Source organism: Anomaloglossus baeobatrachus, chromosome 1 (assembly GCF_048569485.1).
Source record: "Anomaloglossus baeobatrachus isolate aAnoBae1 chromosome 1, aAnoBae1.hap1, whole genome shotgun sequence".
NCBI lineage: Eukaryota > Metazoa > Chordata > Amphibia > Anura > Aromobatidae > Anomaloglossus > Anomaloglossus baeobatrachus.
In genome coordinates, this window is record NC_134353.1 from 752,361,003 (window position 1) to 752,376,123 (window position 15,121).

A 15,121-nucleotide genomic window follows, 5' to 3' on the forward strand; every position below is an offset into this window, starting at 1 on the left:
CCAGGTTCTTGTGGTCCGTGTAAATGATCACGGGGTACACTGCTCCCTCCAGAAGGTAGCGCCATTCCTCCAGAGCCAGTTTGACTGCCAATAGCTCTCGGTCACCGATGGTGTAGTTGCGTTCAGGCGCTGAGAAGCTCTTGGAGTAGAAACCGCAAGTAACCATCTTCCCAGAGGAGGACTTCTGCATGAGCACTGCTCTGGCTCCCGAGGAGGAGGCATCCACCTCCAAGGTGAACTGTCGGTTTAACTCAGGACGGTGGAGCACAGGGGAGGAAGCAAATGCCTGTTTCAGGGAGCCAAACGCGGCGTCGGCCGCAGGTGATCAGTCCTTTGGATTAGCCCCCTTCTTGGTCAAGGCGGAGAGAGGTGCAGTCAGAGCAGAGAAGTGAGGGATGAACTGACGGTAATAGTTTGCGAATCCCAGAAAGCGTTGGATTGCCTTCAGTCCGGAAGGAGGGGGCCAGTTGAGAATGGAAGAGACCTTCTCCGGGTCCATCTGCAGACCGGTATCGGAGATTACGTAACCCAGGAAGGGAAGAGAAGACTGCTCGAAGACACACTTCTCGTACTTAGCGTACAGACGATTCTCTCTCAGTCTTTGTAGTACCAGCTGCACGTTCTCTCTGTGGGTCTGGAGGTCCGGAGAGAAGACCAGGATATCATCAAGATACACCACCACACAGACGTAGAGGAGGTCCCGGAACACGTCGTTCACCAATTCCTGAAAGACTGCTGGTGCGTTACACAGGCCGAAGGGCATCACACAGTATTCATAGTGCCCATCGCGAGTATTGAATGCGGTCTTCCATTCGTCCCCAGAGCGGATACGGACCAGGTTGAAGGCACCCCGAAGATCCAACTTGGTAAACACACGAGCTCCTCTAAGCCGATCAAACAATTCGGGGATGAGCGGCAGGGGGTATTTATTTTTCACGGTGATTTGGTTCAATCCCCGGTAGTCAATGCATGGGCGTAGGTCACCCTCTTTCTTCTTAACGAAGAAGAAGCCTGCTCCAGCAGGAGAGGAGGATCTCCGAATGAATCCCCTTGCCAGGTTCTCCGTGATGTAGGTAGACATGGCCCATGTTTCAGCAGTAGACAGCGGATATATCCGTCCTCGAGGTGGTGTAGTTCCCGGAAGTAGGTCGATGGCACAGTCGTAAGGACGATGTGGCGGCAGTACCTCTGACTCCTTTTTATCAAAGACGTCCGCGAAGGACCAATAGGCCGAGGGCAGTCCCGGTAGGGACTCCGGAACCGGAGGTCGTCGGATGGGCTGTATAGTCTTCAGACAGTTCTCGTGGCAAGAGGAGCCCCATCGGGTGATTTCACCAGTACCCCAGCTGACTGACGGTTCGTGTGTCCGTAACCAGGGGAGTCCCAGCAGGATTTGATGAGACATGTGTGGGAGGACGTAGAGAGCGATGTTCTCGGTGTGCAGGGCACCGATACGTAGTTCCACCGGCTTGGTGATCCACGAGACGGTGTCAGAGAGGGGTCTCACATCTACAGAGGCAATCACGAGGGGTTTGTCGAGTGGAGTAACAGGCACCTGGTACTTGTCCACCGTGGCCTGCTGGATGAAATTGCCTGCTGCCCCGGAATCGAGGTACGCCTCGGCCGTGAACCGCGTCTCTCCCGTTGTCACTTGAACATTCCCCGTAACCGGGTCTGAGAGAGTCCCAGCACCTAGGGTGGCCTCTCCTACCAGCCCTAGGCTTTGGCGTTTCCCGGCCTCTCTGGACAGGAGCGTAGAAGGTGTGTGCCCTCTCCGCAGTAGAAGCAGAGGCCATTGGCGAGCCGTTCTGCTCGGCGTTGTTCGGACTGCCGCAAACAGTCAATCTGCATGGGCTCGTGGACAGAGACACCAGACGACGTTGACTGAAGTACAGCGGGCTTCTGCGGAGGAGAGGAATGCCGTATCGGACGTCTCTCATGGGACACCTCTTTGGATCGTTTCTGGAATCTGAGGTCTACGCGGGTGGCTAGTGCGATCAGGGCATCCAGAGTAGAAGGAACATCGCAGCCTCCCAGCTCGTCCTTAATACGACTGGAGAGTCCTTCCCAGAAGGCGGCGGTGAGGGCTTCATTGTTCCACCCCAATTCTGAGGCCAAAGTGCGGAAGCGGATGGCATACTGCCCCACCGTCATGGTCCCCTGACGTAGCCTGAGGAGTGATGAGGCGGATGCGGCGGCACGTCCGGGTTCGTCAAAGGTGGTTCTAAACGCCTGCAGGAAGTCCTGGATGTTAGTGGTTACAGGGTCCTCCTTTTCCCACAAGGGGTTCATCCAGGCCAGTGCCTCACCCTCTAGATGGGACATCACAAGCGCCACCTTGGCTTGGTCGGAGGCAAACAGGTGCGGAAGCAGCTTGAAATGGAGGGAGCACTGGTTTAAGAATCCTCTGCAGGTCTTGGGATCTCCGGCATATCGGGGTGGAGAGGCCAAGCGGAGTTTAAAAGCTTCCGAGGGAGCCGCCATGGGAACCGTGACCGTGGACTGTGCAGTGGTAACCTGAGATGCCAGGGACGTGGCAGTTGCTTGCAGCGTGTTCAGGCGGGTATCCACCGAGGTCATGAAGGCCAGCATGCGGGACTGAGTCTCGTGCTGTCGTCCGAGTTCCTGCTGCAAGTTGCCCAGCTGGGCCGCTAGTGCTTCGGCGGGATCCATGGCCTGTTCTTACTGTTAGGGCCAGGTGGACGGGTAGACCCAGGAGGTGGATCCACTGGGCTGAACACCTCACCGAAGGCAAGGTGTCCGGTAGCCGGAGCACTACAGGTAGCAGGACAGTCCGTTCAAAGGGGTGGAGTGTAGAAGTCCCTGGGACCACGGAGTCACTGAAGGTAGTCCGGGTGACGGAGCTCAGGTTCGGAGGCCGAGATGTTGTCAGGCAGAGTCCGGAACCGACAGAGCGAGAAGACGGGTCACCACAGGGATCAGAGATGGTATGTACTGACGGGATGGCGGTCAGTCACCGTTCGGGGTTCGGGAATCGTCAGGACCGGATGGCAAGGCAGGAGCGGCTCTAGGAGAGAGATAGGTAAGTATACCAGAAGACACAAGGAGACCTGACTCCTAGCTTAGCAAAACACGAAGAACAGGCCCCGCCCACTTGGAAAGGATCCCCCTATATACCCAGTACCTGATCCTTCAATATCCTGTTGCAGGACACTGGCCCTTTAAGAAAGGGTCAATGACCGCGCGCGCGCCCTAATGCGCATGCGCGAGGCCCGGGTGCCAGAAGCCAGGGCAGGGAGCGGTGAACAGGAGGCAGGAGAGCCGGGCTGGAGCAAAGCTGCCGACGGGCGCCGGGAGCGGGGACCGGGCCGCCTGGGGACCGCAGGTGATGGGGCCTGGAGGCTGTGGAGCGGGGGACGCCTGACAGAGGAGCCGGGGAGCGAGGCAGGGAAGCCGGGGAGCGTGGCAGGGGAGCCGGGGAGCGAGGCAGGGGAGCCGGAGAGCGTGACAGGGGACCCGGGGAGCGTGACACATACCCATGTTAAATCATACCTTATAGAAATATTTATTGGACCTCACCATGCTGGATATCTTTAAAGAGATAATAAGAAAAACAAGTTGTCACCTAGGCAATTACTGGAGTTGTAGTTTGAAAACTGGCCACAAGGAGGCAACAGTAGATAGATTCAAAGTCATTCTCCCATATTGGATCCCTGTCAGGTGATAATACAGACTATAAATTCATAAATCAAGCATTAAACAATTGAAAGGAGTAACTAAAGCCCTTTTAAATAGCAAATTCTTAAAAGACATAAAGGGGTTTTCCCCACAAACAAAGTAAAAAAGTCTGCAGATAGCACAGCATGGGATCATAGATAATTATTTTTGTGGAGTAAAACGTTTCCTGCCTGTTTTTAAGAAATGCTTCACCTCAAAGAAAAAAATATTTGTGATCTTGTGCTGTAATATCTGTATACTTTTTTATGTCCTCCCCGGCCTAGGAGATGCGCTATGATCAGACCATGTCCCTGTACAGTGAGACACAGCCATTACACAGTACATAGCGATGTGTGCTACCGCAGGAACGAAGAATAACCTCGCTACGTACGAGACAACGATTTTTGGTAAATGAACGACCTCTCATATACCAACGATTTTGGTCTCTTTTGCGATCGTTTAAGGTTGCTCCTGCCTGTCACACGCTGCGATGTCGCTAACACGGATGTGCGTCACAAACACCGTGACCCCAACGATATATCGTTAGCGATGTCGCAGTGTGTAAATGGCCCTTTAATCAACGACTTCAGGGAGATTACAAGGGAAAAGCATTTCCTCTTTATTAGCACAAACAAATGTATTCACACCCGTAGATACATACTAACGTAAAACTGGCTGTCATCTGATTGCTCTCTGCAAGCTCACATACTGCCTATATTTTTAATGGATTCTAATAGACTCATACTTTTGATCATACAGTCATGGCCAAAAGTTTTGAGAATGCTACAAATATTAATTTTTTGAAGAAAAACCAAAAGCCAGCACTAAATGTGCACTTCAGCACTAAAATTCCAAACTGTACTTATTATAAAAATTTTGAGATTTTTGGCAAAAAATTGCAATTTCTTCAGCTGCCTCACCACGTCACGGCAAATCTCATTTGAGGCAGTCCTACACTAAAATATTTTTATAAAATGGGCCATACGGCCTCACATATGAATAGTAGAACTGCTCTTAGCAGCACTCACCTGGTCTATTTCAATCCCGTACCCATGACTGAGTCATGGCTGTGGGCGGGACAGGTCCAAGCAAATGCTGCATGAAGTAAATAGCCTGTGGACAAGGCCTGATGACTTAATGTGAACAGTCACCAACCGCCAAAATCTAGACAGATGGAATACATCCCAAATTGGGGTGCATAGCAAGGTGGAGGTCAACCACCGACCAATTCAATGAAGAAAAACAAAAAGCCAGCACTAAATGTGCACTTCAGCACTAAAATTCCAAACTGTACTTATTATAAAAATTTTGAGATTTTTGGCAAAAAATTGCAATTTCTTGAGCTGCCTCGCCACGTCACGGCAAATCTCATTTGAGGCAGTCCTACGCTAAAATATTTTTATAAAATGGGCCATACGGCCTCACATATGAAAAGTAGAACTGCTCTTAGCAGCACTCACCTGGTCTATTTCAATCCCGTACCCATGACTGAGTCATGGCTGTGGGCGGGACAGGTCCAAGCAAATGCTGCATGAAGTAAATAGCCTGTGGACAAGGCCTGATGATGTCGCAGCATGTAAATGGCCCTTTAATCAACGACTTCAGGGAGATTACAAGGGAAAAGCATTTCCTCTTTATTAGCACAAACAAATGTATTCACACCCGTAGATACATACTAACGTAAAACTGGCTGTCATCTGATTGCTCTCTGCAAGCTCACATACTGCCTATATTTTTAATGGATTCTAATAGACTCATACTTTTGATCATACAGTCATGGCCAAAAGTTTTGAGAATGCTACAAATATTAATTTTTACAAAGTCTACTGCTTAAGTTTTTCTAACGGCAATTTGCATATACTCCAGAATGTCATAAAGAGTGATCAGCTTAACAGCAATTACTTACAAAGTCAATATTGGCTAAGTAAATGAACTTTAACCCCCAAAACATATTTCAACATCATTGCATTCCTGCCTTAAAAGGAGCAGCTAACATTGTTTTAGTGATTGTTCCATTAACACAGGTGTGGGTGTTGATGAGGACAGGGCTGGCGATCAATCAGTCATGATTAACTAAGAATGACACCACTGGACACTTTAAAAGGAGGCTGGTGCTTGGTATCATTGTTTCTCTTCAGTTAACCATGGTTATCTCTAAAGAAACATGTGCAGCCATCATTGCTCTGCAAAAAAATGGCCTAACAGGGAAGAGTATCGCAGCTACAAAGATTGCACCTCTGTCAACAATCTATCGCATCATCAAGAACTTCAAGGAGAGAGCTTCCATTGTTGCCAAAAAGGCTCCAGGGCGCCAAAAAGGACCAGCAAACGCCAATACCGTATCTTAAAACTGTTTCAGCTGCGGGATCGGACTATCAGCAGTGCCGAGCTAGCTCAGCAATGGCAGCAGGCTGGTGTGAGTGCTTCTGTACGCACTGTGAGGCGGAGACTGCTTGAGCAAGGCCTGGTTTCAAGGAGGGCAGCAAAGAAGCCACTTCTCTCCAGAAAAAACATCAGAGACCGACTGATATTCTGCAAAAGGTACAGGGAGTGGACTGCTGAGGACTGGGGTAAAGTCATTTTCTCAGATGAATCCCCTTTTCGATTGTTTGGGACATCTGGAAAACAGCTTATTAGGAGAAGAAGAGGTGAGCGCTACCACCAGTCTTGTCTCATGCCAACTGTTAAGCATCCTGAAACGATTCATGTGTGGGGTTGCTTCTCAGCCAAGGGAATCGGCTCACTCACAGTCTTGCCTAAAAACACAGCCATGAATAAAGAATGGTACCAGAATGTCCTCCAAGAGCAACTTCTCCCAACTGTCCAAGAGCAGTTTGGCGCCTAACAATGCCTTTTCCAGCATGATGGAGCACCTTGCCATAAAGCAAAGGTGATCACTAAATGGCTCATGGAACAAAACAGAGACTTTAGGTCCATGGCCTGGAAACTCCCCAGATCTTAATCCCATTGAGAACTTGTGGGCAATCATCAAGAGACGGGTGGACAAACAAAAACCAACAAATTCTGGCAAAATGGCAAAATGCAAGAATGGACAGCTATCAGTCAGGATTTGGTCCAGAAGTTGATTGAGAACATGCCAGGGAGAATTGCAGAGGGTCAGAAGAAGAAGGGTCAACACTGCAAATATTGACTTGCTGCATTAACTCATTCTGTCAATATAACCTTTTGGTATATTTCTGTATGTGATGAGGCAACCAAAGGCGACAATTGGATCATGTATCAGTGATGAGTACACCCCTTTCTTAGTCCCCTGCATCTTTGATTAAGCACATGCACTTTCTGGTTTAAAATGCTGCTGTAAATTTATTATTGCATCCTAGTATAAGTGCCTCCTTATCGTTATTTATCACTATGCACTTTAGGCCCACAGCACAGGCACTTTATATTTGTATGCATATTGTCTGATAGGGTGCAATAGGGACTCTTTAGGGGCAGCCTTCGTGGTGTGGGGGCGCCATATGTTATCGTGTATTCAGGGTGCCGACCCCCGCTTGAGGTAGGGAGTGGTTAGGAGACAGTTATTAAGGTCCCCTCCACGTTTTCTGGCGCATCCTCGCCTAACCTCTAAGGCCAATTGATTTACATGATCCTCTTTTTATACCTCATTAGCTATCCGCACTTATGCACTTTATGAGTTTTTGAGCACCTTTCATACCTGCCGCTAGGGTTAACTAGGGCAGGCTAAGGATAGCCGGCGGTGAGTGGGGGCGCCATATCGTGCTTTTAGGGTGCCAACCCCCGCGTGAAGTAGTGGACAGGAGGGAGGTTTATATTTAGGGGTTACTTTATCCTTTACCCTCCTCCCTTCTCCACCTGTGCACTTTAGGTTCTATAGTGTGTATTTTGGATGTTTTTAGATTTTATAATAAAATGATGTTTTAAGGGTTTATAGATATATTTGTCACTTCAAATTTCCCTTCACTTTATATATTCAGAAGAAGAAGGGTCAACACTGCAAATATTGACTTGCTGCATTAACTCATTCTGTCAATATAACCTTTTGGTATATTTCTGTATGTGATGTAAACATCAGACAAATACAATTAAAAAACAGAGGGCAACAGATCATGTGAAAATATAATTTTGGTGTCATTCTCAAAACTTTTGGCCATGACTGTACATGGTAAGTGTGATTACCTCTTTATATGATTAAATATTTCCGGGTTATGACCTTAGAAGTCTCTGCAGTCTCAAACACTTGTCATTACCAAGGACTAAAAGCCATTGACCTGTACCTGAAGGCAGACAGATGTATTAGAAATAAGTAGAGAGATTTTCTATGGGTTGAGTTAGAGTTCATCCTCAAGCATAATGTTTTTACCTTTTAGGATAATGTCTATTACTAATGGCATGGAACTGCAATGTGGACTCAAGTCACCCCCACTTACACAAATATGTTTATGGAGCGATTTGATTCCCTTGCAATATTTGGTTCCAGATGCTTCAAAGACAAAATAAAATACTGTCTTTGGCTCATCAACGATTTGTTTTTGTATTTTGTAAGGCACTGTGAGCAGGCAATACTTTTTGTTGAAGATCTCAATGAGAATGATTGGGATATATCATTTACAGCAAATATTTCAACGTAACGTAACATATTTTAGATTTAGAGATTTCTCATCCAAAGCACCTCATAGTTAGGAAAACCCATTTTTAACCTGTAGATGGCAACAGTTATTTGTATTACAAAATGGGGGAAAAAATGATATATCAAAAGATATTTTACTCAGCCTAATAACTATAAAATGAAATTGAAAATGAAAAATGTTATCAAAAAAGAGATTTCATAAGAAAGACTATCCAAAAACTACCATACTACCACCATCCAAAATAATCTGAGGATTTCTCGAGATTATTGTCTTCTTAAAAAAAATAGTTATTAAAAATTAAAATAATCGGAGAAAATACAATGTTATTATATCTTATGAAAAGGGGTTATGAGTCTATTAAGAAAATCTTCAAAAAATATTGGTACATATTAAAGAAAAAAGAAGGGTTAATTCCAGCAGAGCGCGGTATAACATTCTGCAGAGGAACCAAGATAACAAACATCATTGCCCCAACTAATTTAGTGGCACACAAAAAGTCAAATATCAACAAAGAACCAAATGCCAACAATGATAAAAAAAAATATATGGTGGTATTAAAATGTGGAGTAAAAAAGTGGTGTTTCTGTAAAAATTGTGTTTTGGTGTACTCATCGAGATCCATGCATGCCCGTAACTATGGAAAATTTCAACTGTTCACAGTAGACTAACAACCACGCTATATGCTGGGTCGTCGCGATTCACGCATGCGCGCAACCGTGGAAAATTACAACTGTTCACGGTAGACTAACAACCACACTCTATGGTTGGAACCGAGGCAAAACAGTATAGAGATGCAAAATGACGGTCAATTTCTCACTCACTCAATTGACAGATGATAGTCCAAAACATGACTGTCCCGTCACAGATTTTGTTGCTGTGACTGGAATGGAAAAAATGTTATATGCTGGGAGCGAGGCGACCGTCCCGTCACAGAGATTTTGTTTCTCTGACTGGAATGGAAAAAATGGTATATGCTGGGAGCGAGGCAAAAAATTGCTATAGCTGATCAACAACACCAAAAGAAATATTGTATACCCACAAGTGTTAAATTAAACTCTTGCTGGAAACGTATCTTCTGTTTCATTTCTTATCCGTTAAACAAGAATGTGCCACAGTGAAGCGTGGCAGGGTACAGCTAGTGTTAAATACATCAGATCTAATAATACGTGGAAACAATTAATACTAAACAAACCCTATAGTGCAGATCAGATTCTCATTTATGTAGCTGACTGTACATGTGGTCTTCAATATGTTGGCTGCATGAATCAACCCTTGCATGAACAAACAAATTCTTAAAAGGAATAATGGATTTTTTAAACAAAGTCTATCACGACATTTATTCCTTAAACATTGTGGAGCATGTGAAGGTTACTCCACTGGAACAGATTAACACTGACAACCTAAATAGAAAAAATGCACTTAATAAAAAAAAATCCTACTGGATATAATAACTTCAAAGTATGCATCCTAATGGCCTAAATGAGATAATGGAGTCCATATAATTTCTGATTCCCTTCCCACATACAGCCAATAGATTGCATTCAGTTACAAAATGAGTACAAATGAACACGATAATCGAGGGAGATAACACCGCTGAAGTGGTGTGCTTACTTGGTGCACAACCTCCTAAGATAAGACTATAAAGCCTACTTTACACGTTTCAATATATCGTGCGATCGCATTTGTGATCGCACCCACCCCCATCGTTTGTGCGGCATGGGCAATTTGTTGCCTGTGTCGCACAATGCTGTAAGACCCCATCACACGTACTTACCTTCCAAACGACCTCGCTGTGGGCGGCGAACATCCACTTCCTGAAGGGGGAGGGACGTTCGGCGTCACAGCGACATCACACAGCGGCCGCCCAATAGTAGCAGAGGGGCGGAGATGAGCGGGATGTAAACATCCCACCCACCTGCTTCCTTCAGCATTGCCGGCGGGACGCAGGTAAGCTGTGTTCATTGTTCCCGGGGTGTCACACGGAATGATGTGTGCTGTCTCGGGAACATTGAACAACCGGACGTTCGATTTTTAGAAAATGAGCGACGTGTCAACGATGAACGAGAAGGTGAGTATTTCTGCTCGTTCATAGCTGTCACACGCTACGATATCACTAACGATGCCGGATGTGCGTCACTTACGATGTGACCCCGCCGACATCTCGTTAGATATATCGTAGCGTGTAAAGCCCGCTTAAGCGGCAGGTTGGTTCTAGCCTGTTGCTTTCTACCCATCTTCAAATTATTGCGCTAGGAGGCGTTGTGTTTCTCTCTTGTTCTCTCCCAGGTCCTGTTTTTGTCAAGAAAATCGGTTGCTGCTACCAGACTGTACAGGTGGCCAGTAAACTAAAGAATCCCCAATCCCTGTGTTCTTCAGTCTAAAGAGGATTTTGTAATAACAGGTAAATTCCAAAGATGCTTGTTTTTGGGTCACCAAGGGTATGTTGACAAGATTTTATTGCAATGCGGTTAATTTTCCATACATATTTTAAAAATTGCTGAAAAAGAGTGATTTCCAACAATTTCGGAGAACTGCGTAAAACAAAATGCTGCACATTGCATATGTGTAAAAGAACTTGGTACTCCAAAATGGATGTAGGGAATTTATTATACAGGCAGTCCAGAAAAATTATAACGTTTCGACCCCTATATTTGGGTCTTCATCAGACATCAAAATAGACACAGAAAAAAAGAACATAAATAAACATATAGGTGTGACTTTCAGATATAACCTGTACCAAAGAACACACATATTATATTCATCATCATATGAATATCATATCCAATGTAATTTGCTTTATAATACAGAAATCACGATCACACAAATTTATGAGCAGCAAAACATTAACCAACCAATAGACTACTGCACAGGATATGCCTTTAAGACGGTGATACTGTCAAAAGTCAATGTGAGATTAATAGTTTCTATTAATCTCAGAGACTTTAGACAGTATCACTACCTTAAAGGCATATCCTATACAAGAATCTATTGGTTGGTTGATTTTTTTCTGGATATAAATTCATGGGATCATGATTTCAGTATTATTAAAGGGAACCAAACATCAGGATTTTCGTGTATAAGGCGCAGCCAGTGCAGTACTGGCACTATCAGGCACATTGTGTACATACCATTAGGGGGCAGCTCGGGTGTTTAGGCTGTGAAATTCAACTTTATAAAGTTTGAAAATTCATGCACTTTTTGATTGACGTGTGCACCTTTGTTGCTAATGTCCGGGCGGGTTATGCACGTGTATCCCCTCCCCCCGCCGCCTGTTCCTCCCTCCCTCTGGCTGTATGTAAATTTCTAATCTTCAGTTATACGGCGTCGGATTTAGCACCTGCGCATAGCAATAGTCAATTTGTGACCGCGCGCGCTCCCACAGTCACAACAGATGTGAAGAAGCGAGGGCGCATGCGCCGCCCTCTCATGCACCATAATACTGTGGGCTTCAGAAACATGGCGCCGGAGATAAGCGCTGTGCGCAGGCGCTAACTCCGACGCCGTGTAACTGAAGATTAGAAATTTACATACGGCCAGAGGGAGGGAGGAACAGGAGGCAGGGGGGCGGGAATCTACGTGCATAACCCGCCCGGACATTAGCAGCGAGGTGCACACGTCAATCAAAAAGTGCATGAATTTTCAAACTTTATAAAGTTGAATTTCACAGCCTAAACACCCGAGCTGCCCACTGATGATATGTACACAATGTGCCTGATAGTGCCAGTACTGCACTGGCTGCACCTTATATAAGAAAATGCTGATGTTTGGTTCCCTTTAAGCAAATAAGATTGGATATTAGATTATTATGATTATGTGATCTTTTGTTACAGTTTAACTCTGAAGGTCACACCTGTTTATGTTCTTTTTTCTGTATTTGTCTATTTTAGTGTGTGATGAAGACCCAAATGAAGGGAATTTTGTTTACTTACTGTAAATTCCTTTTCTTCTAGCTCCAATTGGGAGACCCAGACAATTGGGTGTATAGCTACTGCCTCCGGAGGCCGCACAAAGTACTACACTCAAAAGTGTAAGGCCCCTCCCCTTCTGGCTATACACCCCCCCGTGGGATCACGGGTTCCTCAGTTTTAGTGCAAAAGCAAGAAGGAGGAAAGCCAATAACTGTTTCAAAAACAAATTCAATCCGATAAACAACATCGGAGAACTGAACTTATTAACATGAACAACATGTGCACCCGAAAAACAAAATCCCTAAGAAAAAACAGGGCGGGTGCTGGGTCTCCCAATTGGAGCTAGAAGAAAAGGAATTTACGGTAAGTAAACAAAATTCCCTTCTTCTTTGTCGCTCCTAATTGGGAGACCCAGACAATTGGGACGTCCAAAAGCAGTCCCTGGGTGGGTAAAAGAATACCTCGTGATAGGGCTGTCAAGCAGACCTTTCCTACAGGTGGGCCACCGCCGCCTGAAGGACTTGCCTACCTAGGCCGGCATCCGCCGAAGCGAAGGTATGCACCTGATAATGTTTGGTAAAAGTGTGCAGACTCGACCAGGTAGCCGCCTGGCACACCTGCTGAGCCGTAGCCTGATGCCGTAATGCCCAGGACGCACCCACGGCTCTGGTAGAATGGGCCTTCAGTCCAGATGGAATCGGAAGCCCAGCAGAACGGTAGGTGTGAAGAATTGGTTCCTTGATCCACCGCGCAAGGGTGGATTTGGAAGCTTGCGACCCTTTACGCTGACCAGCGACCAGGATAAAGAGTGCATCCGAGCGGCGCAGGGGCGCCGTGCGGGAAATGTAGATCCTGAGTGCTCTCACCAGGTCCAACAAATGCAAACCCTTTTCGAATTGGTGAACTGGATGCGGACACAAAGACGGTAAAGTGATATCCTGATTGAGATGAAAGGAAGATACCACCTTGGTAAGAAACTCTGGAATTGGACGCAGAACTACCTTGTCCTGGTGAAACACCAGGAAGGGAGATTTGCAAGATAACGCCGCCAGCTCGGACACTCTCCGAAGAGACGTGACCGCCACTAGAAAAGCCACTTTCTGTGAAAGCCGAGAAAAGGAAATCTCCTTCATAGGCTCGAAAGGCGGCTTCTGGAGAGCAATTAGAACCTTGTTCAGATCCCAGGGCTCCAACGGCCGCTTGTAAGGAGGGACGATATGACAGACTCCTTGCAGGAACGTGCGTACCTTAGGAAGTCGCGCTAGGCGTTTCTGAAAAAATACGGATAGCGCGGAGACTTGACCTTTAAGGGAGCTAAGCGACAAACCTTTTTCCAACCCAGACTGCAGGAAGGAAAGAAAAATAGGCAATGCAAATGGCCAGGGAGAAACTCCCTGGGCAGAGCACCAAGATAGGAATATCTTCCACGTCCTGTGGTAGATCTTGGCGGAGGATGGTTTCCTAGCCTGTCTCATGGTGGCAACCACCTCATGAGATAAACCTGAGGCCCCTAGGATCCAGGACTCAATGGCCACACAGTCAGGTTCAGGGCCGCAGAATTCAGATGGAAAAACGGCCCTTGAGACAGCAAGTCTGGACGGTCTGGTAGCGCCCACGGTTGGCCTACCGTGAGGTGCCACAGATCCGGGTACCACGACCTCCTTGGCCAGTCTGGAGTGACGAGAATGGCGCGGCGGCAGTCGGACCTGATCTTTCGGAGCACTCTGGGCAACAGTGCCAGAGGTGGGAACACATAAGGTAGCCGGAACTGTGACCAATCTTGAACTAAGGCGTCTGCCGCCCAAGCTCGGTGATCGTGAGATCGTGCCATGAAAACCGGGACCTTGTTGTTGTGTCGTGACGCCATCAGGTCGACGTCCGGCATCCCCCAGCGGCGACAGATCTCCTGAAACACGTCCGGGTGAAGGGACCATTCCCCTGCGTCCATGCCCTGGCGACTGAGAAAATCTGCTTCCCAGTTTTCCACGCCTGGGATGTGAACTGCGGATATGGTGGATGCTGTGTCTTCCACCCACGACAGAATCCGCCTTACTTCCTGGAAGGCTTGCCGACTGCGTGTTCCCCCTTGGTGGTTGATGTACGCCACCGCCGTGGAATTGTCCGACTGAATTCGGATCTGCTTGCCTTCCAGCCACTGTTGGAAGGCTTGCAGGGCAAGATAGACTGCTCTGATTTCCAGAACATTGATCTGAAGGGTGGACTCTTTCCGAGTCCACGTACCCTGAGCCCTGTGGTGAAGAAACACTGCTCCCCACCCTGATAGGCTTGCATCTGTCGTGACTACCGCCCAGGATGGGGGTAGGAACGACCTTCCTTTTGACAAAGAGGTGGGAAGAAGCCACCACCGGAGAGAATCCTTGGCTGTCTGAGAGAGGGAAACATCCCTGTCGAGGGACGTCGACTTCCCGTCCCATTGGCGGAGAATGTCCCATTGTAGAGGGCGCAGATGAAACTGCGCGAAAGGGACTGCTTCCATTGCTGCCACCATTTTCCCTAGGAAATGCATGAGGCGCCTCAAGGTGTGCGACTGGCCCTGAAGGAGAGATTGCACCCCTGTCTGCAGCGAGCACTGCTTGTCCAGTGGAAGTTTCACTATCGCTGAGAGAGTATGAAACTCCATGCCAAGATATGTTAGTGATTGGGTCGGGGTTAGATTTGACTTTGCAAAGTTGACAATCCACCCGAAACTCTGGAGAGTCTTCAGTGCCACGTTCAAACGTTGGCATGCCTCTTGAGAGGGTGCCTTGATAAGTAGATCGTCCAAATACGGAATCACAGAGTGACCCTGCGAGTGCAGGACTGCTACTACTGCAGCCATGACCTTGGTGAAGACCCGAGGGGCTGTCGCCAGCCCGAAAGGTAGCACTACGAACTGCAGGTGTTCGCTTCCTATAACGAAGCGTA